The 24,953-nt window shown below is 51.8% G+C and overlaps 1 protein-coding gene across 1 annotated transcript in view; it reads right to left on the reverse strand.

Moving 5' to 3' along the window:
- The window catches only part of RASSF7 (Ras association domain family member 7), a 35,959-nt gene extending 33,097 nt beyond the window's left edge, over positions 1-2,862 (reverse strand). Inside the window, exon 1 of the mRNA XM_076344272.1 lies at positions 2,786-2,862. The gene's annotated coding sequence lies outside the window, so the exon portion shown is untranslated. The remainder of the gene's footprint in view (positions 1-2,785) is intronic.
- Positions 2,863-24,953: the final 22,091 nt, after the last annotated feature.

The raw sequence follows: 24,953 nt of genomic DNA on the forward strand, positions 1-24,953 counted from the left end.
GAGGAAAGAAAACAGATCAAGCGTTATTTTTCTTGGTAAGGAGAAGGGATAATTTCCTGGTCATGACTCAGTGCTGTCATATGGAGTCAATGACTGTCCTTTATACACCTCACAGTTTTGCCTTTAAAACACCGCTCATGACAACACACCTCTCCAGGTAAGGTGCAATTACCTGGGAGTTCACTAGATCATCGCTAGCAATTACCCAGCTGCCTTGTGTCCCATCAACCCACCCTAATCACTACATCATCACTACAGCCCTAAAACTGGTAGCTCCTACTCTCAGCAGTAAAGATCATCATTAAACATCTGGGAGTGAATTTACTACCAGCCACAGAGCGATTACTTGCTGGGGTCATTGCAAACATGCAAACTGAGCAGAAGGATTGTTATAAAATATGATCCCACTAAAATAAAAGCAGATGCTATTAGTGAGCAACAGGCAGTGTTTATTCCATAAAACACCAGGAAAGACAAGTTATTTAATGACTATCTGGGGAAGTCCTGCTTCGCTGGGGCTAGCGCTCCCAGTTCATAAACTGCCTCAACAGAACTGTTTGGGAGATACAGAGAGCTGAATTTATTCCTGTTTATGGCCTGCAAGGTGTGGGTATGTTTTCCTCTCTCTTGGGTTTCAGACTGACATTACTGTTCATGGATTTAATAAAGCCTGAAGAATGTACTTGGCTTAACCCTTCAGAGAAACAAGGCTCATTTGAACTAAATGGAGCAGGGAGAGCTGTTGGTCCAAGTAGGAGCAGAATTATCCAGTCCCAAGTTGTTAAACTTTAAAAATTGACTCTAAAAACATGATTGTTGAAAAAAATAACTAAAATACCCAATTCGTTTCATTCACCTTTAGGATTCTGAATTTCCAGGTTCATCTAGGTCAAACCTCCTCTAACTACATGGGGCAGATGTTTTTCTTTAAGTTTTATTTAGATACAAAAAGCATAATTTATTCTCACAGATCCAGTAACTGGGTCTTCTAGGCAAAGCCTATACTGCCCCCCCTAAAATTGTCAACTTTGGCAACACAGCATGATGCAGGATTTATTTTTTTTTAAACTGACAACTTGTGCTACATATTCCCATTTAAACAGTGAAAAATGATCTATGTAACAGGCATGACCCTTTGCCTCTCTCTAATCCCCCCCTCCAGCCCTGGGACAGGCTGGCTGTGCTAATCTTACACCTCCAGGTCATCACTGCAAATCCAGGTCAGCAACAACCAGCGGTTTGCTTCCCATCACGAGGCTACTTGGAGACTGCACGATTGGTTTGGGGAATCCTTTGGCAGAGGAGCCCTTGTCGTGTCCTGCTCCTAAAGTCCCTGTGCCTCTGTATGGAAAATGGTCCGGGATGGCTCCTGTGCTCCATCACCTCACTCCAGGGACAGATCCAACTGTGATCTGGCTGGCGGGTAGAGGGAAACAGCTGGATGGCTGCAGTCACTTTGCCAAAGCATGTGCCCTGTGCCAGGTGTGCTCCCAAGGGATCTCTGGACAAAGCCTCTGAACGCTGTTTCAGGCATGGGGCAAATCAAATATGCCCCCTCAGCCTGAGGATCCCTCCCTTCTGCTCCAGCTTTGCTTGACACGCTGTCAGCAAAACCCTCTCTGCTCATTTTGTGATGTCCCTCTGCCTTTGCCTGCCACCAGGATGCCAAGGAACTGCTTTTCTGCTACAAGCATGAGGCTAGGAGGGATCTCCAAGTCTCCTTGTGCCTTTGGGTCTATGGGAAAGGCTTGTTCAGGCAGCCCCCAGCCCTGTGCCCTGAACCTGTGAGCAAAAAGGTCTTGGCATTGTGAGCCCACTCCGTCCCCCACTTGCAGCACCAAAGCGTTTCTGAGTCGTGGCGCTGCTTTTCAACATGTGCCGCTGAATCCATGCAGGATGTCAGCTCTTCTGCAAGCTTGCAACCTGCCACTGAGCCAGGAGGCTCCTCTGGGATGGACGTTACCTTGTGAAGGGAGTTTCTCATCTTGGACAGCTCGAACCTGCCCCATTGTTAACGGCTGGCACATGGTTTCACACGTGTGGCTCTGCCAGTTTTCATGGGTGCAAAATACGCTGTGCTGAGTGCTGCCTCCCTGTGCAGGCAAGCATCCTCCCCTTGCCAGCTCCTCACATCTCTGCTTCCATCTCCCAGGTGGAGGAAAAAGCCCTTTCTTTACAGCACGCCCCCCCTCAAATGCCCCTTGCTTCCCTGCACACTGCTGAGCCCTGGGGGGCCCTTCCCTCCTCACCCCCCCAGCTCCAGGGGGATGGCATGCAGGCGGGTCATGCTGAGGCAAAAGCAGAGCAGCTCTCTATCAGAAGGAAAAGCTCTTTCATTTCAATTTAAAGCCACCTTCTTCTAGCACAGCTCCTAGCCCTGGGTGCCCTGCAGGGCTATTGTGAGTTTGATTAATCAGGTGAACCCAAACCTACCAGAAATCACCTGCTCTGTCCTCTTGGGGCAAGAGAGCTGACCACATGACCGTCTGAAGGCCCCTCGACTCCCCTCTCCCCACACAGCTTCTCCCCAAGCATCCCTCCCGCAAGCCCCACTGAACGGTCACTTCCAAGATCCCCCAAAACCCCGTGATTTTCCCTGCCTCCCCCCCCACTTAAAACAAGCTTCTCCGCTGCCATGTCTGTGCGGGAGCGCAGGTGCCAGCTGAGCGGCGTGCAAAGTCAACGCCAACGGTGGCCACCTGACACCCGCAGTGCAAAATAGGCGAAACTCATCCCAACTCCAGAGCCACGGCTGGAGTATGGGCCGGGACCGCGCAGGGGGTACCTGGAGGAGGAGGGCCGGTGGCCCAGTGCGCCGCTCCTCGCTCCGCGGCGCCTGCCTTTCCCCAGCACCTGCCGCGCTCCCAGAGCGGGGACGCGAAAGTCTGGCTCCTCTGCTTCTCGTTGCCAGGACACCTCGGCATTCAAACCCGAGCTTGGACCAATCAGCCCCAGGGCTGGGGAGCACCAGCCCCACGTCATCCGCCGCCGGCATTTATTTGAGCAAAAAAGCGTGACAGCGGTCACACAGCCCGTGGAGAGATTCCTTTGTGAGGGTGGGCTCTGCCCCCACCCCTGCTGCTTACTGGAAGCCTCTTCTGTCGGGCTGCGGAAAACAAAAGAGCCGTGGAGAAGTGAAGGGAGAAGAGCTCTTCCCTCCGACTGCCAAAACCGAGTTTGAAAGGCTGGGCTATTCTGCATGTCCTCTCTCTCCACTTCCTGGCTCCAACCCAGACCCCGGTGGGTCACCTCACTAGGGAGAGCCAGCGCCCAGGTCACCTCTATCAAGGAGTGATGGAACTTCCCCAGCATTGGTAGGGTGCTCCTCGTGCCTCCAGTGCGGCCTCTTCCACCTGCCTAGCTCTGCCCCAGACCACGCAGCGTGGGCACGGACCCACAGACTCACAGCTTCAGGGATGCTTTCTGGCTTGGATGAGGTCGCAAGGGCATTTTTTCTCCCAGCCAGGCCCTGCAAGATGTTTTCTACAGAGCCCAGAACTGGAGTCCTAAGACCCTCATGAGCACAGGGGACTCAGGTGCACAATGCAGACAGACTGTGCTTGGTGCTGGCTTCCCTGCTCAAACACGTGCAGCTGCTATCAAGGTGCACACCTCAGTGAAAGAAGCAGCCATTGTTCTTGCTCCTTCGGTGCCAGCAGTGGGAACCTGTGCATTTCAATTGCCCACAGCTGGGGAGGGTTAGATGCACTAGGCTCCTTCCCAAGGTGGGGTAGGTCCAGGTGCCTTGGTAGATACTGAAAAGAGGCCTCCACGTCACCTTAGTGGTGGCGGTAGGAGGATGGACAACAGGGATGACAACAGGGACCCAGGTGTCCCGGCAGAGCTCCTCCCCTTAAACCCCTTAGACCCTCCAACCCAGTCATCTATGTGGATCTCCTTCCTGCTCATGGGATGAAGTTGCAGGATAACATCCTCCACACCCAGAGCAGATGCTGAGCCTCTGGGATAAGTGTACCTGGTTTCTGCTAACCCCGCTGCCTGTCGTTTATTCTCCCCAGCAGAAGACAACAGAGGTTTTGCCAGGTCCCAAGAGAAGATGACCTGAAGTGTGGTCTGAGCATGCTGGAGGGAGGAACCGGAGGATCAGCTCCGTGTGGTGCCGTGCCTGACTCACCTCTCCATTATACCACCTCCCAAACACTCATTTCACTCCATTAATTAGCTACGCCGCTGAGGTGCAATCCACTCCCGCGGCCGGCACTCAGGCTGGTTTGCTTGGCACCCAGTGCCGGCAACAGTTAACAAATCCAGGCTGGCTCCTCACCCCGCTCTGCTCCGCAGGCAGATGCGGATGAGCTGTAGCAGCCTTTTCCCAGGGGACCCACGTGTTGTCTGTACAGTACTAGGCACCCAGACTGCCTTCCTCGCCTTCGGGCTCAATACAGCACCTCATGAATGAGGTATGATTGAATCAAGGATACTGTTTCTGCAGAAGACGGCTCACGCGAGGCTGTAAAGGACTTGAACGCATTTATTTTATATATTATATATAAATATTTATATTTATATATATTTATACAGTTAATTTGCAGTGACCTTACGGAGTAGACAAATGCACAGGGAGGTGTCCGTGTGGCTCTGATGATGCTCTGCTCATCCTTGGCATCAGCCTCCAGCAGTGCTGGTGGGATCATGGTTACAGATGTCCCTCGTTTGGCTCAGATACCAGATTTCTCCATTGACTCAATGTAGGAGGAGAAGGGGAATGACAATCACAGAAAGCAATGGGATGGATTTCACCCCCTCATTAGCTCCACCATCCCAATTACAAAGCCTGGGGAGGGCGGCAGCTGTCAGGCAGGGCTGCAGCCCCACCAGCACACACAGTGCAGGAGGGTGAAAACAACGACATTTCTGGGAGTCTTCCCAAAGGGAACAGACAACGTTGCAAGACAGCAGGTGTGTATCAGCATGGAGCCAGGTGGATATGAAAGGACATCCCCACCAGTGCTGTTAGTGCTTTTAATAGCAGGTTACGAAAGCTGAACAAAATTGTAAAGCAGTAAGACCTGGCTGGCTGGGCATCGCCATGGTGTAGCAACACATGGCAGTGAGCTGCAATGTTGAACCCATGCAAAAGGCAAGCAGCCAGGCCTGGCCAGCAGTGGGGCTTGGAGATGAGGCTATCAGAAACACCAAGTTGGGATTGTACCAGCATTTCTCTGGTGGAGAAAGAGCCATTTCTGCACTTCTTGCACATGATTTAGAAGTGTTCCTCTACTCATCTGTCCCCACCCAAGCCAGGAGGGGAATTCCAGCCCCCCAACTCACCATCTCTTATTTCAGGTTTTAACGTAGGCAGCTGTCCTGGTTTTGGCAGGGATAGAGTTAATTTCCTTTCTAGTAGCTGGTACAGTGCTGTGTTTTGGATTTAGGATGAGAACAATGTTGATAACACACTGATGTTTTAGTTGTTGCTAGGTAGTGCTTACACTAGTCAAGGACTTTTCAGCTTCCCATGCTCTACCGACTGAGAAGGCTGGAGGTGCACCTTGGGTCCCAGTCCCAGTCTCCTGGGGAGATTTTCAGTCAATGGAAAAAACACACTTGAGAGCGACTTCTCTCTTAGGCGGCTGACTCAGCCCCTGGAGGTGCCATCTCCCTTCTCCACATAGGCAGGAGCCAGGTATAACCAGGCATTGTCAAGTGCCTCATGTTAGATGGGAGACAAGTCCTGCCTCCAGGCAAAATCAAAGGATGTGAGATACCAAAATAGTCCAAAGGACCGGGGCTTCACTCCTTAGCTAGGATCCACCGCTGACCGGCCCCATGCATTTTGTCCAGGCATGGGAAGCACTGATGGATTGGTGAGTGAACTCAGCTCCCTCCTCTAGGACTCACCAGCTCCTTCCAGAGCTGAAGATGCTGCTGCTGCTGGTGCCAGCATGGGAAGGGAGCACAATATCCCCTTTTGCACAGCTCTCCTGCAGCCAAGCTGTCAGAAAAGCTGTTGTGTCACTGGACTACAGACATCCGTCCAGACAGATGGGACAACTGACCATGGACCATTTGAAAGGATTATAATGGAAGAGGGTCCCAGCAGAAATCTCCTCCACCATGTCACTACGAGTGTCATCATGCAGCAAGGCTAAAAGATAGCAATGAAATATGCTAAACTAATTCAGCGATGGGGCAGAGTGGACTCAACCAGTTAACCATCCAGGGCAGCAAGCAGGTATTTTCCAGAGTCCAGTGGCTCAGTTTTGCCCCTTCTTGCTTCTCCAGGCAAGATCTGCTCTGCCTGTTATTGGTGCAGATGTCCCATCCACAGCCACACAACATCATATGCACTGATGCAGTAGCGCGATGGGATAAGACTGTATCTGGATGCAGCAGCACAGTGATTTCCCTTCAAGTGGTTACTCCTTTGGGAGCTGCCCAAAATCCTCAGCTAGCCACCACCAGAGCTGGTGGGCTGGTGGAAGGAGAGAAATAAATCAGCTGTTTCTAGAGGGCCTGGAAGAGGCCCCAGCAGTTACTGATTCAATTGTTCATTCAATGCATGTTTGAGTGAAGCAATTCAGAACTGTCCCATCAATTCAAACTTGTGTAATAACATAAGCCACAAAACTCAGGAGCTTGGTCCATCTTTCCTAGAAGATCCATTATTCTGAATCAGTCTCTAAGTAACAACAATAAAATGATCTTGGCTTGATACAACAAAGCCAAACCCCCTAAATTCTAAAAGTCAAAGTTTTTGCTACCTCTTTTCTCTGGACAAGAATACCCTACAGAACGTGCCAAAGACCAATTCCCCCTCTGCCCCTTACCTCAAATAAATAATATTATAAAAGAAGAATAAGAATAAAGTAAAATTAAGAATATATATATATGATAAGCACATCTAAAAAAAGGAAAAAAGAAAACCTGCAAGCCTCTTCAGCACTCGGAGCAACCAGAGCCCAGGAAAATGCCAGGAGTGAGGAGGAAGGTTGTCTTGGCACTGCCAGTGCAGGAACGGTGTACAGGGAGGGAACCGTGACCCCTGCTTTTCCACATGACACTGCACCCTTAGAATAGACTCGTCTTGAAGTTCTATATTTTCTCGGTCCAGTAATACCTCCAACAAACCTATGCCCATCTCTGCCCTCCCCACATCACCTCCTCTCAGGTGATCATCTCTTCTTTCCCATACTTTTGGCTTAGCCTATGTCTTCCTCGGACAAACTCCTCCAAGGTAGTGCTCTCCCTCTCTCCCCATTCCCCCTGAAGGGTTTTCCTTCCCCATCAGATTTGTTTTTCCACGTGCCCAGTGGGAACTGGAATGAGAGTAAACACACATATTCATGCACATCTCCATCTTCATATCTATCTATCTCACAGGTAAGATGCAAACCCTGCTGTGAATAACAGCTTTAACCATGGCAACATGCTCCAGCATTACAAACACAAAGGCACCGAGGTTATAAAAAGGCCAGAAAAAAAGCATGAAAGGAGAAGAGGGACCAGGTCCATTAAGGCCTGTCAAGAGCCAGGCACCTGGACCTGGGTTGAGCAGCCAGGTGGTAGGGATGTTGGTACCCCTTCTCCCCCTTTTTCCTCCCTTTGTACTTACATCTCAGCATCTTGCTAAGAGGAGGTCTTATTCCACCACCTCTGCCACCACTGGGCTTCATTGACCTGGAGTAGAGCTTGCTTCACTGTGCCCTGAGTTGTAATAAAGATACGTTACAAGGGAAGATCTCAGCTGCTTGAAAATCATAGTACTGCATCACCGCACCAGTGGCGTGATGCCATCGTCTCGGCTCCATCCCCCTCCTATGAGATGAGCCGCATGGCTCAGGCTATGAAACCCAACAGCCCCTTCTTTGGATATGGGCTACCCAAGTCCCCTCCATGCCAGACCCCATCACCATCTCACCCGTGGTCATAGGACAGCTTTAAGCGTACCTGCTGGCTGCATAAATCAAAGCACGAGTTTCCCAGGTTTGCACTGATTTACTCATGGAGAGGACAGAGATCATTGCTGGTATGGAGGACAGATTATTGCAGCTGTACAGAAAGCACCTGCAATGCAATCAGATCATTCTTGGTGTGCTCGAAGCCTCCAGTGAAGACCCGGACCCCATTATGTGGGGCACTGCATAGGCAAGACCCTGTCCCACAGAGCTTGCAAGCCAAAGGGGCAAGATTGATGGGAGGTGGAAGAAAGCACATTTTATGATCTGCATTTTCCAAAGAGGATGTAGAGGAGCGGAAGGGTTGAGTGACCTGCCCATGGTCAGCCCAGATACCCATGGCAGAGCCAGAAGTGGACACAGTCCCACTGCTGTATCACCTCTCCTGTGGCCGCTAATACTCAAGACACAGCCAGAAATACGGGACTGACATCTGGTCTTGCTGGACTGGTCTCTCTCCTCTGAGGTGGGAGGCGAATCTGGATGAAGCAGCAGACTTTTGCTAGCCTTTTGCTAGCCATAGCTAAAATGTCATCATTTCTGGATGATTTTGGCCCTAGAGTGACCTCAGACCTCCTTTTAAAGGGTGATGTGGGTTGTTTTGCTTATTCTTGGTTAAAACCCAACAAGTCTTTGCAGCCTGCAAAGAGCAAAGGAGATAGTGATGAAGCACGCTATCTACAGACAGTGAGACTGGAGGTGACAGCCATTGCTTAGGAAAGCCACACCCATGCAAATCAGGGAGAGGAGATAAATCAGAGCGGCATGGGGAGAGGAGCACCTTCAAGGGTAACCAGCTAGCGAGGTGGAGGGGTGCCGAAGGGTTAAAGGGTTTTACTGAACACACAGAAGAGACTAAATGGATCGGACAGTAAAAATCCAATTAGGAGATCTAACAGGAAGAAGCCAAGCCCTGAAACAATAAAGATAATAGTTTTAGCTGCCAAAGAAAAGATTAGAGCCGAGTGGTGAGAGCAGATTTGCGGTGGGGCCAAGAGGAAGGAAAAATTGTAGCAACAAAACATTAAAAAAAATTAATAGAGAGTTATTTTTCCTCAAGACAGATTCACATTACAGCCTCACCTGCACCAAAGTTCACCTCAGGACCCAAACTGTGCAGCTGGTTCTTGCTTTTATAATAGGCTGAATGCCTTCAAAGAAGTTTGAAGTTGCAGTTTGAGTCCATCACTGACTTATCAGCATGAAATAAGCCAGGAGACAATTGACCACAGTGAGGTTTGTTTGCTTGCTTTGCTTTTCTATGTTGTCTTGTAAATACCTTTTACCCAGGATAAAAGCAAAGGGAAGGAGCTGGTACAGCACTAAATGTGTTCCCTTCAGCTCTCAGGCAACACCAGGCTCTCGCCTACGGTCCCTTACACACCATGGGGTCTCTGCAGGAAAACGAAGCAGATTTAACACTGGGGGGATGGCTTTGTGGTCAGGAGACAGCCCAACACTCACAAAAACACCCAGATGTCACCTCTACCCTTCAGAGGAGAAAGAGATATGGATTAAAAAAAAAATAACAACAAGCTGGTTATGCATGGTATGCAGTGCCAATTACTTAAGCAAACAGGATCACAGGAGCTGGCACAGCCTGCGGCCAATAAACAGCAGCATCTTGAGGGAACAAGAGCCGCAGGGAAGGCATGCTTGCCAAGCCACCGCACTGACCTGTGCCCCAAAAGGCACCTCTTTGCAGCCTCAAACCCAAAATATAATAGGGCAAAATGGAGAAGGGGATGAAGAAGGATCAAAGGTCTGGAGGAGCTTCCCTGCAAGCAAGGACTTGTGCATGCCAGGACTCCTCAGTCTGGAAAAGACATGACTGAAGAGGTTATGATAGAGGGCTTCAAAATCATGCATGGCCCAAGGAAGGCTGATAGGGATCAGCCTTGCTGCCTCTTCCCAGTGCAAAAGTTGGGGCTGATTTCAAAGCATGCAGGTCCTCGTGCGGTGGGGGACAGACCTGGGAAACTCCTTGCCCAAGGATGCTGTCAGCTCTGAGAATTTACACATGTTCAAGACGAGACTGGACAAGTTGATGGGGAAAAAATATAATCTGGATTAATAAATACAGACACATGCTGTTTAGGAAGCATATGGGGCTGTGCTCTTGACCTCTGTTAGTAGAGAATGGTTAGGGGACATACGGGCCACACTCTGCCCAGGTGGACCTCGCTCCTGGAGGAGATGACAAGGGGTGGGAATCGAGAGGTTGCTAAGCAACATGCCCTTAGGAGCTCCTACTGCTCCCTGAAGGCTCCCTAGGACACTCAGAGATTCGGATCCTTGGTCTGACCTAGTACAGGAGTTTCTCCTTGCTCATGGCTAAGCAGCCATGTGGATCCCAGTCTTGTCCCATTAGGTCTCCCAGGATCAGAGCTGTCCTACAGCTTATCACCAGGAAAGCCTAACAGTGGGTGGTTTCTCCCTGTAGTGCGTGTCCTCAACTGCTAGCCTACATCAAAGAAACCAAGCCGCAGCCTCAGCTGACTTACTGCTAAAGGGCGGTCTGTTATACTCAGCAGAAACAGAGGTCCTTCCACTGAAGGATCCCACCAAGCCTACAGAGGATCATCCATCTCTTATAGGGTTGAAGCTCCATCTCCAAGCTCACGCGAGCCTATTCAAACGGTGACTGTGTTTCTCCACCACCAAAAGCACACTGCTCACATTAGACAGCATAAAGCCACCCACTTCCCTCCTCCAACCCGCTTGTCAGATGGGAAGATGCTCTCGCCAGTGCCGGCTCCCAGCTGGGAAGAGGAAACCTTTGCCAGCCCCATGCCAACCCCCAGGGCAGCGGGTCCCCCTGCCAACTTCATGTGTGCTGAACTACATGTAATATTTGCTAGCTCAGGCAACCACAGAGCTTTAATGTTTAATGAAGTGAAGTCTGCACAGGCATGGGGGCAGAAGATGGTAGGCTGAAGCTCAAGATGCCCATGTGCTCCTTGTTGTCCCTCCCACATGATGTCTTCCTTGACCGTCCCTCTGACCTTCCCTTCCTCTGGATACACACGATGAGGGATGTGATGGCAAGGCAGACGCTGAGGTCTGGCTTTTATGGCCTTGTGGGATCACCAACCCCAACAAGAGGTACCAGGCACCAGCCAAATCCGTGTTTGGTCTGTCTTGTGCCTATTGGGAACTGCTTCATTTTGGCCAAAAGAAGGATCATGCAACCTCACAGAGAGGTCTTCTCAAGTTCTCATGAAGCCAAAACATGCCAATGCCTCTGCCTGGCTTACATTTTGCTAGCCGGTGATCACCTCAGGGACCCCAGCCCTGAAGCACGGTGCTGCAGAGGCCGTGATAAACCCCTACGCTGCTGGAACATCCTAGGAAGGCAACGGCAGAGGAAAGTGCTATTTAAACTGGAGCCGCTACACTCACAGTGCAGGATAAAAATCTCACTTAAGCCAAATGTAAATGAGATGGCACGGGCTCTGGGCAGGCTTTGTACTTTTTTTCCTCCTGGATTAAGCAGCGGCATGTGAGGACCAGAGAGCTGAAGGGCTGACAGCTGAAGGTTAACATCAGGTCAACAAGCCCTTTTTCTCTGCCTTTCAGCCCTGAGACACTGAGGCGGGGGGGTTACCTAGAGCAAACATTTTTAAAAAGGCAGTTCTCCTTTCTTCCCGGCCTCTTTCCCTTTCTTGCAGAGGAGCTGCCTTGGGTTTGAAAGCCAGCTTGGACGCTGCTTTGCCTCAAGCTGGCAGGACATGGGAGCAATGGCAAGCCCTGGCTTTTCTCCCATCTGAAGTCCACCGGTCTCGCTTTCCCAGGACGAGCTCACTCCTACGCACCTGCAAGTGTCTGCAAGCACCTGAGCCGTGCGCAGAAAAGCAGGCTTCAGCTCCTGACTCTGCAGCTGATTTCTTGGGTGATGCCAGGCAGGTTGTTCACACACTGACTCAGCCACCCTTGCGTTTCCTTGTATTGCGGAAGCATAACCAAGGCCCAGGCTCTGGCATCTCTTCTCCAAAGCAAAGGTCATCACCCCTCCCCTTGTCACCCTCGTGGTGTGTGCTGAGACGGTGACATCCCCTGTAGAGCACTGGTTTCTGTTTGATCACCTGGGTGGTACCACAACTCAAGCACAAGAAGTGGGTTTTTCCCCTGGGTCCCACTGTGCAGAGGGCTGGGGACTGCCCTGGCCTGCACCCAAAACCACCCAGTTGCATCAACGGCGTTAAGGACAGTAAAGCAAAACATGGTACCTTAGTGATCTCTTTTGCAATGAAGATTTTGATGACTACAATTACTATGCACCTTTTGAAGCGGTGACCCAGCAGCTGCACTGGATGGGGGGCTCCAGGGGGGCTTCCCCTGTGCAGAAAAGTGACTTGTGGGGGCTGTTTCCTAAAGGGATCCAGATGGGCAGTGGGGGAACTTCAGAGGGGACCATGGCTGTCCAAGCTAAACCTGTTTGAGTGTGCTATGGGGACGAGAAGAGGTTCCCCAACCCTTCCCACTATCTCTGCTATGGATGCATCAATCCTGAGCAGTCAGAGAGTACCAAGCAGCTTGGAGAGGAGGGAGGGGGGACGGGATGGGAGGAAAAACAGGTCATAAACCACGACAGATACTTCTGCTGTCACCTTCTGGCCACTGCTTCAAGCCTTGTTAGCATTCAGAAGTTGCATTGATTTAAAGCTGTTGCAGTAATTAGTGGAACAACTTTCCCAGTCATTTTTTTTCACAAATATATATATATATATATATCTCCCTGTAAAATTAAAGCAGCATCCTTTACATTGGCATAGATTATTCTTGTCTGGGAAGGAGGTACCTGTACAAGATGCTTAAAAGATGTGTTTTTATCAAGTGTTGCACCCCTTAAAAGACAAAAATATTTCACTTTCAAAACACCTGCCACATGTCTGACTGGTATTTTTACCAATAAAAATGTCATATGCACTCTTGGAAAATGAATCCAAAATAATTAAGAGTGCAAATCTAGATTAGTGGAATCGCATTAAGTCTTTTCATATACACTCTCATTTGAAATAAACACTCTTAATTCAGGTTAATTTATAATTCATCAAAAAAATCCTTAATTAAACTGAAGGGACCATTGGTTTATTATGTTCCAAATGAGACTGTCAATACAGCTCTTGGCTGACTTTATATTGCCTGTTATAATTACACCAGAACAGAAACACCTGGGAGTTTCCCTGGGCAGCCAAGAAACCCTCAGGGTCTGTGAGGGGGACCTGGGGACAGTGATAACACATCCAAGCTTTTTCTTCAGCCCCAGCACTGCAAACAGAAGCACAACCGCTTGAGTGGAGAAATGGCCCTTTTGGGCTCTTGACCCTCCAGTCTCAACATCTTCCCACCTCCCTGGCACCTGTTGTCCTCTGATGGGACTTGGGAAGGGAATCGTTCACTTCCTAAGGGTGTGCGGGGAGGGACACCACCCTGCATCCCCACGGGGACCCAGATCCATAGGGATCAGTTGTCAAAACTTGTTCAGAAATGTGTAGGTGCATATTAAGGTTTTGCATATGCCCAGTGTTGTAGTTTACCCTGCATACAGCAGATATGGACCCCGAAATTGTACCTTGCTGAGCACCAGCTAGTTGCCCATCATCTCTCGTAAGGCAATAAAGTTTCTTCCCTGGAGCCAGCATCAATTTGGGGTATTTGGGCACCCCAGCCCAGCCAGAAACAGGAATGGGGCAATCAGCATCCATGTCCCACAGTGCTGGAGAGGAGGAAGCATGGCTCTGCTCCAGCCCATCACCCCACAGCAGAGGTGGACACAGAAGCAGTGAGCACCAGTCCCAGCTCCTTGCATGAGCCTTTGGGCAGACTGAGCGCAGGGGACAGCCAGAAGAAGGGCTGAGCCCAGCCTGGGCAACATACTGGGCTGCAGGGACCTGTGAACTACCCCTCTGCCCATAAACCTGCATTAATAGCCTCCACCTCTTATTTTTCTTCCGGTGTCAGACAGGAGTCCCAGCTGAGAGTCAGGGTCTTTCTGCTAGTCCTCCTCTGAAGGTATTTTAATGAGAGCTCATTTAGGCTTCTCAGCCTAAATTGCTTTTCACAGGGCTTCCTTCTAAAACTGTTTTGCAAAGTGGGTCTGCTCCATGTGGGAAACTCTGAGGAGGCTGACAACTAGGGTTGAGCACATGGAAACCATATCGAGATGAAATGTGCCAGCTTTTTCCTGAAAGAGCCAGCCTCTGGGGGCGGAGGGGAGACGAGGGTTATTGATAACCAGCGGTGATGGCTGGCATCTGGCAAAAGGCACCACATAGAGACTGGGGGACAAATCCAGAGGGACAGCCAGACAGAGGATAGCCTTCATCTTAACTCTTCCCCTGGGATATGCTTATTTTTGAGATCATGCACCAGTTTTGCCTGGCAGGAAGGTGCTGGTGTTGCAGTGAAGTGCACGGGAGACTGCAGGGACATGCAATCTGCAGCAGATTTCCTTATCATGCACCATTAACAAGGCCAGTCAGACCGGGCTTCTCTCCAACGCAACCAAGACCACACAGTGAAACATCGGATGGAGAGCAGCCCCCACTGCTCATGTCTTCTGCCTGGTTCTTGCTTTTGCTCTAGCGAGCAGAGTAAACATTAACTATCCCCTGCCATCACCAACTGGGATTTGTTGAAGATGAGTCAAACTCATCCAACCACCTCCTGCAGTGGAGCCACCAGCTTTGCGGAGAGGGAAAAAGCAAGAGACAACCTATTTTATGTTAGTAAGACTTTAGGCATTGTTATGGATAAAACATTCTCATAGGTAAGTCTGGGGAATGATTGTAGAGATGAAAAACAGTATACAAGGAGTGCGCAGAGCATATTTACTGGTTGCTCAGGTCAAAACAGAAGGGCCTAAAATTGTTAACCCATTCAGGTATTCAGTTTGGAGATAACAGCAAACGGGAGGAATTGCCAGCACACCTGAGAAAGGGATTGATTCAAAATGGTCTTGAGAAATCGGAGAAAGAATCTGGACCCCCCCCAAGCACAATTCAACAGAAGTGAGGGTGAGGTGAGATGGGACAATCAGTTGGACAAATGTAGGATGGAGACGAAGAATTTCTATAGAAAAGGTGCTTTTGATCATAATCCATGATATGGGTTAATCATGCCATATTGGATAGTGTAAAACAGTTCCCTTGCATGGTTATCTCTGCTCCGTGCTGGTAACAGTTTTCAAGAGAGGTAAGAAACCCTTGAAGAGAGCTGCACAATCAGATGGGGAGAAAAGTGAGCAGGGAGGGGTTGGTAAAGGAATTGGGATCGTTTTGTCTAGGAAAGGGAAGGCTGAGGAGATGTTTCAAATACAGAAAGGGCTGTGATGGAGACCTGGGTTTGTGCAGGCAGAACGAAAAGCATCTGCAGTCGGGGCAAGGGCGGTCTGGGCTAGATGGGGGGAAACACCTCTATCCCAGTTGTCAGGATAGCAAAAACCAGTGCCGGTGCTGCACTGGTGGGATCTGGCAAGGCAAAAGTGCCAGGAGAGCCAGGGCAGGGCTGGGCAGCACAGTGTCACCTCCCCACGCCCCTTCCACTTGTCCCCTTCCTCCCAGCCCACTAAAAACTCGTGTTTCCTTTGGCTCAGGCAATGAAAAAACACTAGGGAATAGCTGCCTGGTATCGTGACATGGCAGGTGAGAGCAAGCACCAATGAGTTTGTAGGCAGCTTATCATGGACTTGTCTTCGTGTCCAGAGCTCATTGATGCCAGCTGGTTCGCAGGCATTGACCGGTTTGTAGCATGCACCCTGCAAAAACGAGTGAACAAGGAATAGTGATAGTACCTGGGTCCAGGTACTTCCATTTATATCAGTGTCCCTTAGCCTTGCACGGCGTTGTTAGCTGTTAAAGTGATGGAGGCTTTTCCTGGAGCTACCAGCACAGAGGTAAGACTACAAAATTATTCCATTCCTGCATGCCAAAGGCACAGATGATTACAATTTCGCTTCTGACTCCTACTCATCCCGCCTCGTAGAGATCAGATTAATCGTGGCATATGATCAAAGAGATTGAAATGAAGAAACCAATAACCAAATGACTGCAGTTACTCTGCTGCAAAACTTGGATGGAGATAAGGACTGTAATTTTGCTGCGAGCCTGGGCTCAGAGAGGCGAGGGATACAGTGCTTACCCCATGTGTTTTTATCCTAACAAATACTCCAGCTGCCCTGTTTCGATGAGGACTCTGCTATTGCATCACTAGCTTCAAGAAAAAAAATTTCACTGCCTTTTGGGAGAGTAAAAGCAAAGTGCGAGACCCATGAAAATGAGCAGAGCCGCAAAGAGACTTTACCATATGGCAAACGCGCGTGGTGGCTCGGAGCACTTGTGGGCTGAAGCTCCTGGGCATGAAGCCCAGCATGTCCCCAGGTCACTGCATACGGGCCAGCTGCAGCCCCTATAACAACACACTGTAAATGGGCCCCTAAACCCACCATCCCTCTCATGGGACAGGGCGGTTGCTTTAATGAAGTGTTAGCGCTCTCCAAGCAAAACTTGGCAGTGCGGGGCACGTGTATCCCACCCACTCCTCCTCCTCCTCACCCGCTCACGGCACACCACCCACAGGCTCCGCCGGCCCCCCTCAGCAGCTTCCCAGAGAGCTCCACCAAAGTGAAGCCAGATGGAGCTGCCAGCTCGCCTGTACGAGATGGCACAGGCTTTTCAAGCCGCCTCTTCCTGGGACTGCCTACTCCCGAGTGGGAGGTATAAGCGAGGCACGTGTTGCTTCCCTTGGTGAGCAGTACTCCAGCATGTCCCAGTGCCACCAGCGCCGGCACTGAAGCCTGTGCTTGGTGGTCCCGCAGAGCTGCCAAACATCAAAGCCAGCTCAGATAAGCACCATGTCACCTCTTCCAAATGCCCTCTGGGTGGACAGTAATTCAAGGCAGAGCATTGCAGCTGCCGACCCAAAAGCAGAGGGATGCGATTTTCTTGGTCACCCTACTGTGTGAAAAGCCTCTGCACGCACAAAAGCCCCGTTCACAGACCCTGACCTTGCCCAGTGCCACATTGAAGTGGTGCCAGCAGCAGCATTCCCAGCCTGGGAAGTGAAATTCCTGGGAGACCCTCCTCCTTGAACACTCCCACTTACAATTTTGGGAGGACCACGAGAAAGAGCATCCACTCCTATCCCTTAGAGAGACCTGCCCCAGGCATCCCACAGGATCCGCTGCCTGCAAGGACAGTCTGGCTGGTGGCAGGGGAAGATGTCACCTGCTGTGGTACACATCTCCATGCAGAGATGAGGTGTTTGTGCAGGGTGAGAAGAGCCAGGACCACTGCAGGCTGGTGGCTCTGGCAAATCCCATCCTTAAGTAAAATCCTGTCTTTAATCCCCAGCATTTTGCTATCTCAGTAAAGCCAAGCACACATGACAGAGGAAGAACAGGCAGCCTGCCTGCACCCCAGCTTGCCAAAAATGAATTCAGGTGCTGGCCACGCCGCAGACACTTGCCTCAGGTTGCTGCTGGACTTCGTTGCCGTCCTGAGCCCACTGCAACCAGCGGTGCTGGGAAAGCTGCCTTTGGAAGATGGGAAGCAGCTGGTACAGGATTGCACAGGAGCAGGCAGGCAGGCATCAGATTTGCACTGCTTGGGAAGCAGAGCGCAGCCTTTCGTGGGCTGGATGAGCCGTCGTGAAGCAGAGACTCGCACGTCTCGCTACTATCGCTGCGGATCGGGCTGTCTTGACACATTTCTGGGAAGCTTCATCTGTGCTGGAGACGCGCTTCTGGCCTCGGCAGCCTCACTGACCGGGGAGAGAACGGGATGCTCAGACACGCAGCACTTCCCTTGGGGGGGAGCAGGCAGAAACACCTCATCCTGCTGTACTTTCAGGCTGGGCTTTCACCAATTGGATAAACTGTAGGCAAAAATCTCTTGTAAAGGGAGAAAAAAACCCTTTCACACCCAAAGCAGGAGGGCTGGGTGCTACCCTGGACCCCAGGGATGCTGTGTGGGGGATTATCACCTCCTTGGGAGCGTGCCAGGGTGGGATGCGGCATGGTGCAGCGCTGAGGGTGGCATGGCGTGCACAGGGGGGCTACGGGGTGTGTGTGCGTGTGTCAACACAGCTGGAGCAGCATGCAACACAGGACAGTGAAGAGGACCTCCAGGCCACGGGCAGCCTCCTTCCCTTATCTCTTTAGCAAAGGCCCAGGCCAACACAAGATGCAACCTTTTATTACAGAAGTCCAGTTTTGCAACTACCATTGCTCACCACTGAAGAGCCGCATTTGGCCTTCTCTACTCTGCTCTGCTCTCCATCTCTGCACCATCTTTAGCTCAGTTGGTTGCAGCCTGCAGTGTTGGGCTGCTACCAAAGCAGCTGAACCCCAGAAGCTTTTTTTAATGTAATCACTTTTGCACCACCACTGTTGCACGGGAGGAGGGACGGCACTGCACTCATCTGAGGGATGTGGACTTGGTCCACCAGCTGTGATGGTGGCATCTGCCACACGAGGTCTAAGGCCACCACCTCTTCCAGCGAGAGGGCTTAGAAGGTACCGTCCATTGTGAGCAAGGGTGGTGGTTGTCACCTGCGGCAGACCCCACAACTGACACTGGACGCACGATAATAAAACAAATATACAAGAAAATCCCTTTCGCCCCCTCTTCGCTGGCCTTCACCCGGGATGCGGGGCACGTCACTTCGCTGGCTCAGCTTTCTCCATGGTAACAGATGGATGTTGCAGTCCCATCCCCCTTGGCGATGCTGGGGCAGGTGGGCAGGAGACAGATGGTGATGGAGGGGAAAAGGGTCCAGATCCTCCTGAGTGGTAGAAATTGCAGGAATCCCTGATTGCCGGAGCCAAGACGCTGACCCGGAGCTGTGGGAGGGAGGGAAGGCGGAGGCGCGTGGCTCTGCTGAGCCCAGAATAGCAGAGCAGCTGTTAAGTTATCGCTTGTAATTATTACAGCATATGGGAGGGAAAGAATAGCTCTCAGGGGGAGAAAAACAAATAAGGAAAAGGCGGGCTGCTGCAGGGCTGAGCCGCAGGGAAAAGCGGGACTCAGCACTGCGGTGGGTCCCCACTGGGTGGCAAGGGCGTTGGGGGACACGGCCAGGACAGCTCTTCCCCTCCACAGCCCTGGCAGGAATCTGGGTGCAAGTATTTGCACCCGCAGCACCAGGTGCTCACCCATCTCACACGGTGGCCGCTGCCTGCTCAGGGGCATGGGTATGCCAGGGAGAGGACGACACTGGCTGGGACGTTATAGAGGGATGAAGCCTGGTGTGCTCCCCCTGGTCCCTTCTCCCATGCACGATTCTGCTGCTTGCTCTGCAATTTGGCAGGAGCCGTCAGCTTCCGTGCATCAGCAAGGCAGCGGGGCTGTGGGCAGCAGGTGGTAACACTGGAGCACCAAGTGCATGCATGCCACGGTTTGGAGGGAGAACACCCAAATTTCTCACGTAGGGATGCTGGCAGCCCGTGTCCGGTGCTGCATGGGGAGACAGGACCGGCAGCATAAAGCATTGCTGCTCACGCTGGCCCCTGCAAGACAAGGCAGGAGACTGCAGAGCCAGAGCAAACACCTGCTCTCGGCTTCAGGATGGTGCCAATGAGCCCCAGCAACCCAAAGCAGAGCTGGAGGGGAAAGCCTCAGGGACAGGCCCTGCATGGGACAGCCTGCTACTGGCTAAAATTGGAGATGACGCAGGACCAGGGGTGAGGGGTTAGGGGGTTAGGATTAGGGGGTTAGGAGGTTAGGATTTACTCTGCAGAGATATTCTTATGCTCCCTTATATTCACCTCTCTCCTGCTTTTGAGCTGTATTTATTTTCCATCTGCTGCTGCCTCCCCCCCCGATGGCATCATGAATATCCTCAGAGCAGGTGAATCGGCACCTGCCTGCTCACCTAGATCAACACCAGCGTGTCCTGGGTCTCTCATCCCAAGCCAACCTGATCCCGTCGCAAAAAGCTGGTGGCTCTGGTGAAAAGCGTCATCTGCCTGAGCAGGAGATGGGGATCCCTGGACCCACTGGGTCGACGTGCCAGGACCAAAGCACACCACTCCCGGACTGAAGCCAAGAGCTTTGAGCAATGCCTCCTGGAGGTGGGCAGGACACAGATGTAGATGGGTGCTGAGCATCTGCTGGTGCCGTGGGAACCTGGAAGATGCCCTTCAGCTCTGGTACCCCACTTGGACATGCGGCACGGGCAGTTGCTGCAAACGAAGCCGTGGCAGAAGCACTGGAAATAGGAAAGACGGTTCAAGCTCCATGATCCAGAACAAGAATAAATCACATGTGGCAGGCAACAGCCCCAGCGCCCGTTAAATAAATCACTCAAACCCTGTCAGCATCCCAGGATCCTTGCCAAGACAGGCGCGGTGTTTGGAGAGTGAAGGACCAGCTCTGCAACTACCACATATAAGCTGGCCTGGGTGAAAATCAGGGAGGCAACACCAGTTTGCACCAGCTGGGAATCTGGCCTGATGTTTTGTAAACCACTGGCCCTGCCAGAAGGACTGACCCCCCACCCCATGTGCCCTGGAGTGCTGCTCAAGGGCTTGCCTGGGTAACACCTCCATGGGCAGGAGAAAAGGACTTCTGCTGCCTTCCTGCGAGGCTGAAACGCTGCTTGAAAGCTGACGGTGTGGGGGTGACCCGACAACGCAACTGAACCTGGAGGTGCTCCCCACTGCACCAACACCTCAGAAGAGAGGGAAGCAGTGAGGCTGAGATTTGCAGAGCCACTTGGTCCTCATCTCCTCTGTCTGTGGTGACCCAGGGGCAGGGAAGGGCTGCAGCAGGGTGGATGGGGGCTATGCCCTGGGGTAGGATACAGCTTGAGGCATCTCGAATGAAAACATGGAGATTCTCACAGCCTTTCTGCCAGAGCCTCCCTGGGGGACTGCGCTGGCTTAAGTATCCAGTGGAAGGCAGAAATCCTGCCAAGAACTGCAAATGCAGGAGGAGTGTGTTTGCAGCTCTTTGCTATTTCCACATGGGCCCTGGATTGGCAGTGGCCGAGTCGGAGCTATCAGGGTCTTGCTGGCTAAGCCCTCCTGCAGGCTGAACTCTCCCCTGCAGCCCTGGTTCGACCTCCCATGTCCTCGGCTCTTGGCTCAGGGCAGGGTGGCAGTGATGCCAGAGCTGTCCCCATCAGGGCTCACCACCTTGCAGGGAGCAGACACACACACTCTCACACACACACGTGCACACACACAAAGTCCCCCCTCTTGCACTTTTGGCCACCTTCCCAAATACCAGCATGACACCACAGCCCCTTTCCATCCCTGCCCATCTGTGTCGGCAGCGCAGCTCCCTCCCGCTTGGGGCTGGCAGCATTCCCACACAGGCATCCCATGTGTCCCATGCTCCAGAGCCTGGACACACGGACACATTGCCCTAGGAGGAGGCACTGCCCAGCATGGCCTGACACAGCGCGTAGTGCTCCTGGAGCATCAGCCACCAGCTCCCGAGAGCTGAGATGGGCAGGCGGGCTGCTGAGCTAGGGATTCAACAGAGACCTGCTCCTGCTGCAACCATAGGAGCACCCAGGTCTTGCATGGATAATCCCCTTCCTCTTCCCAAACCACCTCAATGCAGTTGGGCATGGCAAGAGGCAGGATGGGGATACAGCTGATTCTGCCATGCAATGAGACCCTTGGTCCGCTTAAGGGGGAAGCAAGGGAGAGCTACCCACTGCCAGAAACATGACCCTGCAAACACACCTTGAGCCCAAGCGGGTTGCCCAGGAAGGCTGTGGAATCTTCATCCTTTGAGGTATTCAAAAGCCATCTGGACGTGGTCCTGGGCAACTGGCTCTAAGTGGCCCTGCTTGAGCAGGGGGATTGGACCAGATGACCTCCAGAGGTCCCTTCCAACCTAAACCAGCCTGTGATTCCGTGAAGGGGTCATGCTGCTTGCAGGAGAGCTTCAAGGTAGGAGCAGAAGCATCAGAGACCTGAGAGAAAAGGGGCAGGACTACAAGGGGAGCAAGTAGCTGAGGGCAGAGGAGAGGGCAGGGTATCCAGGGCCCAAGATGAGATATTCACCCTCCACACCATGCTCTGTCAGGTGGGCCAGCACATCACGTTGGGGTAAGTTGCCAAGGAGCAAATCTGTTGGGCTCAGCTCAAATACCACCCGTCTCTGCTATGAACCTTATCTCCTAGCCCCTTGCATGCTAGGGGCTTTCGCCCCAGGCGAAAATGACACCAAGGGAAAGGCTGGGACAGGGTTCTGTTGGGCACTTAACAGTGATCCCGACTCTTACGACCTCTCTGCTCCCCTGCCTGGGCTTGTATCCTGCAGATGGGGTGCTCCTTCTCCCTAGCACCAGCACCCAAGCCTTCTGCTGGGGACACACAGGGGAAAAGGCCTTGACCCAAAACCTCAGCCACCCACAAGACACCGGGGGTTTCTGGAAGCTGGCCCCAGACTGAAGGCTAGCAGCTTGGCTCTCTGCCAGTGCAGGCAAGGTGCAGGCAGGCCTTCATCCAGCTGGGTTACATCTTCAGGATCTTCGCCCACCCAGCCGTGTGCTTGAGATGTGGTGCACAGCAATGGCGATGCCTTCTTAAGAGGCGGTTGTAAAATCCAACGTGAATTAGCTGCAGCTGATCCCAAAGCTGATCCCCCTTCTGCTCATAAATCACTTGCAAAGTTGCTTGATCTTAAGGTAAAGTTACCACTTTTTCCGCAGCAGCCAAGGCCTCTCCTTTGTTTTTCCATGCCACTAGTCTAATCCAAAGGTTTGTGTTTGGATTCCTGCTTCCCCTGCACTGTTCATAATCCAAAAAATAGGGATTGGGCAGTAGCAGTTGAAAGGGGAAGTTAACACCTCTCTTTTTCTTCTTCAAAACCACCAAAACTGACACTAGATAAAATAAAAGGGATAGGACAAATCAGGGAAAAGAGAGTTTTTAATCTTAGATTTAGGTTAGAGATTTTTCGCTTAGATTTTTAGAGTAGATTTTTTTCCCATTTAAAAATTAATTTGTTAGTGATCGTCCAGGGGAAAAAAGATATTTGTTGCTTTGACACCACAAGACCTATGAATATTTTTAATTCCTGGCTAACCCTGTGAAGCCGCACCTGGGGAGGCAGCAGGAGACATCCTCTCGAGGGTCCCAGCACCTCTTGGGACTGAACTTCTGAACGGGGGAAGATTTGGTGACTAATCCAGGAAATCCCCTTCTCCTGGAGAAGATGACCCTGTCCTGATCCTGGCTGTTGTTCCTGGTGTGCAGCACTTTTCTCGTAAGGGCTGACAGGTCCATACCCTGACCCTGGAAGATGCTCGCCTTGGCAAGACCATGCACCATTAGCAGAGTCATTCAGGCAGTCTGGATACACCACGCTCTGCTCTAACCTCTCTGCTCTTGAGGGGGGTGTTGCTTCGGAGGGGGATCCTTCATCCCTGCCTTGTTACTAGCCCCACGTCTGATCCAGCAGCATGTGCTTCTCCTCCTGTGGCAGGATGGCGTGGTGCTCCCAACCTGACTGCTGCTGCCAGCATGTCCATCTCCCCCCATGCTGCTCACCGCAGCATGCTTCTTCCTCTTCTTGCCGAGCGCCTTCCTCCTGGGGCAGATCTCCCAAAGGTTTCCGTCTCTTGCTCCCACGGCAGTTTTGCCTTTGCTTTCTCTCTCCCTGAACCTGCCAGTGATGTAGCTCCTTTACGTGGCAGATGGTGCAGCCACGATTGCTCATACCCTTGGTTAGTGCATGCCCCGGCACAGCCCAGGTTCATGTGGACTTGATCAGTCCAGGGCATGACCAGGAGACAGCACATGCTCACATCCCCACAGGCAGCATGGCTGTGGCTGATGTGTTTTGGCTAGCGGGGACAGAGCAGGTACTGTGGTACTCGCCTTCAGGTCCCTGTCACAGTTCTAGATGTCCCCTGGGGTGTGGATGATGCTGTTGACAGGAGCCTGCAGCAGCAAGGTGGCCCAGGGATGGAGAATGGACTGGGTTGGTGCTCGCTGTTGGGGAAGAGGGGTCTGATCCTGCCCACAGAGCAGCAGTAAGAATTTGGGTGTTGATTTTGCCAGGCTCCACGTGGGGAAAGGGCTGGGACAGAAGTGACGTGGGCTGGGTGGTGGCAGACGTTGAGCCCTCGGGACCAGCCCTCATGGCCACTGCCAGGGTCTCCCAGCGCCGTCCTGCCATCAGGAGGAGGGCCAAGATCCCTGCGGGGGGAAAGCCACGGAAGCGAGAAGAGCAGCAACAAATGCAAACCCTGACCAGCTTGCACCGCTCTTCCAGCGAGGTCCTGCCTGGGAGGTACCAGGATGGAAGAGACAAGGATGGGGATAAAGGGGAGAGAAATGGCAGAGAGCTTTAACAGAGCTGGGCTGGGAGAGGACTGGTTTCAGACTGGTAGACCTGGCAGCAAGGATTTGCCCAGTGGTGCTGGGGAGCACAGCCCCCAGGAAGTTCTGCCTTGCTCTGCTGGGCTCCAGAGACAAGTCCCTGGTCAACAAGGGAGGAGAAGCTGGAACTCAAGCCATGCATGGTCTAGAGCCTGTTTCCAGCTTGCAGCTATGGCCTGTGACAAAAATCATCTCTTTAAGACATGCTGGGATTGCATGTAGCATCATCAGATGCCCTATAGCACCATGGCTTTCCAGTGCCAAGGCAGGGGTCAGGGATGTTCTCCATTACATTTTGTGGGCATTGCAGGTTTCCTAAGGAAACATTTCCAAATAAATCAAAGTCGTATGTGATACAGCAAGCCACTACCAGCATAGTGCATTTAGGGGCATCACAGGAGGCCAGCACACTGGATGCTGGAAAAGGTAAAAAAGAAAATGCTGAGCCCACTGTGTGCCGAATGCCTCCCAAACGCTCTGGAGCTGCTTGGGTTTGGTTTCTGAGTCTTTTTACTTTTAAAAGTTACACTTGTGAGACTCTCTTCTTCCCTCTAGCGTCCATTTCAAGATGTTCCTCTTGCTCTTCAAATTCAGCTAAAGCGGCGGCTTGCCTGGTTGCACATGCAGTCACTCTCTTCCCCAGGCACAGGTTTTATATTTATAAATGACACTGCAACTCTCCATCCAGG

This window comes from Aptenodytes patagonicus, chromosome 7, assembly GCF_965638725.1.
Source record: "Aptenodytes patagonicus chromosome 7, bAptPat1.pri.cur, whole genome shotgun sequence".
NCBI lineage: Eukaryota > Metazoa > Chordata > Aves > Sphenisciformes > Spheniscidae > Aptenodytes > Aptenodytes patagonicus.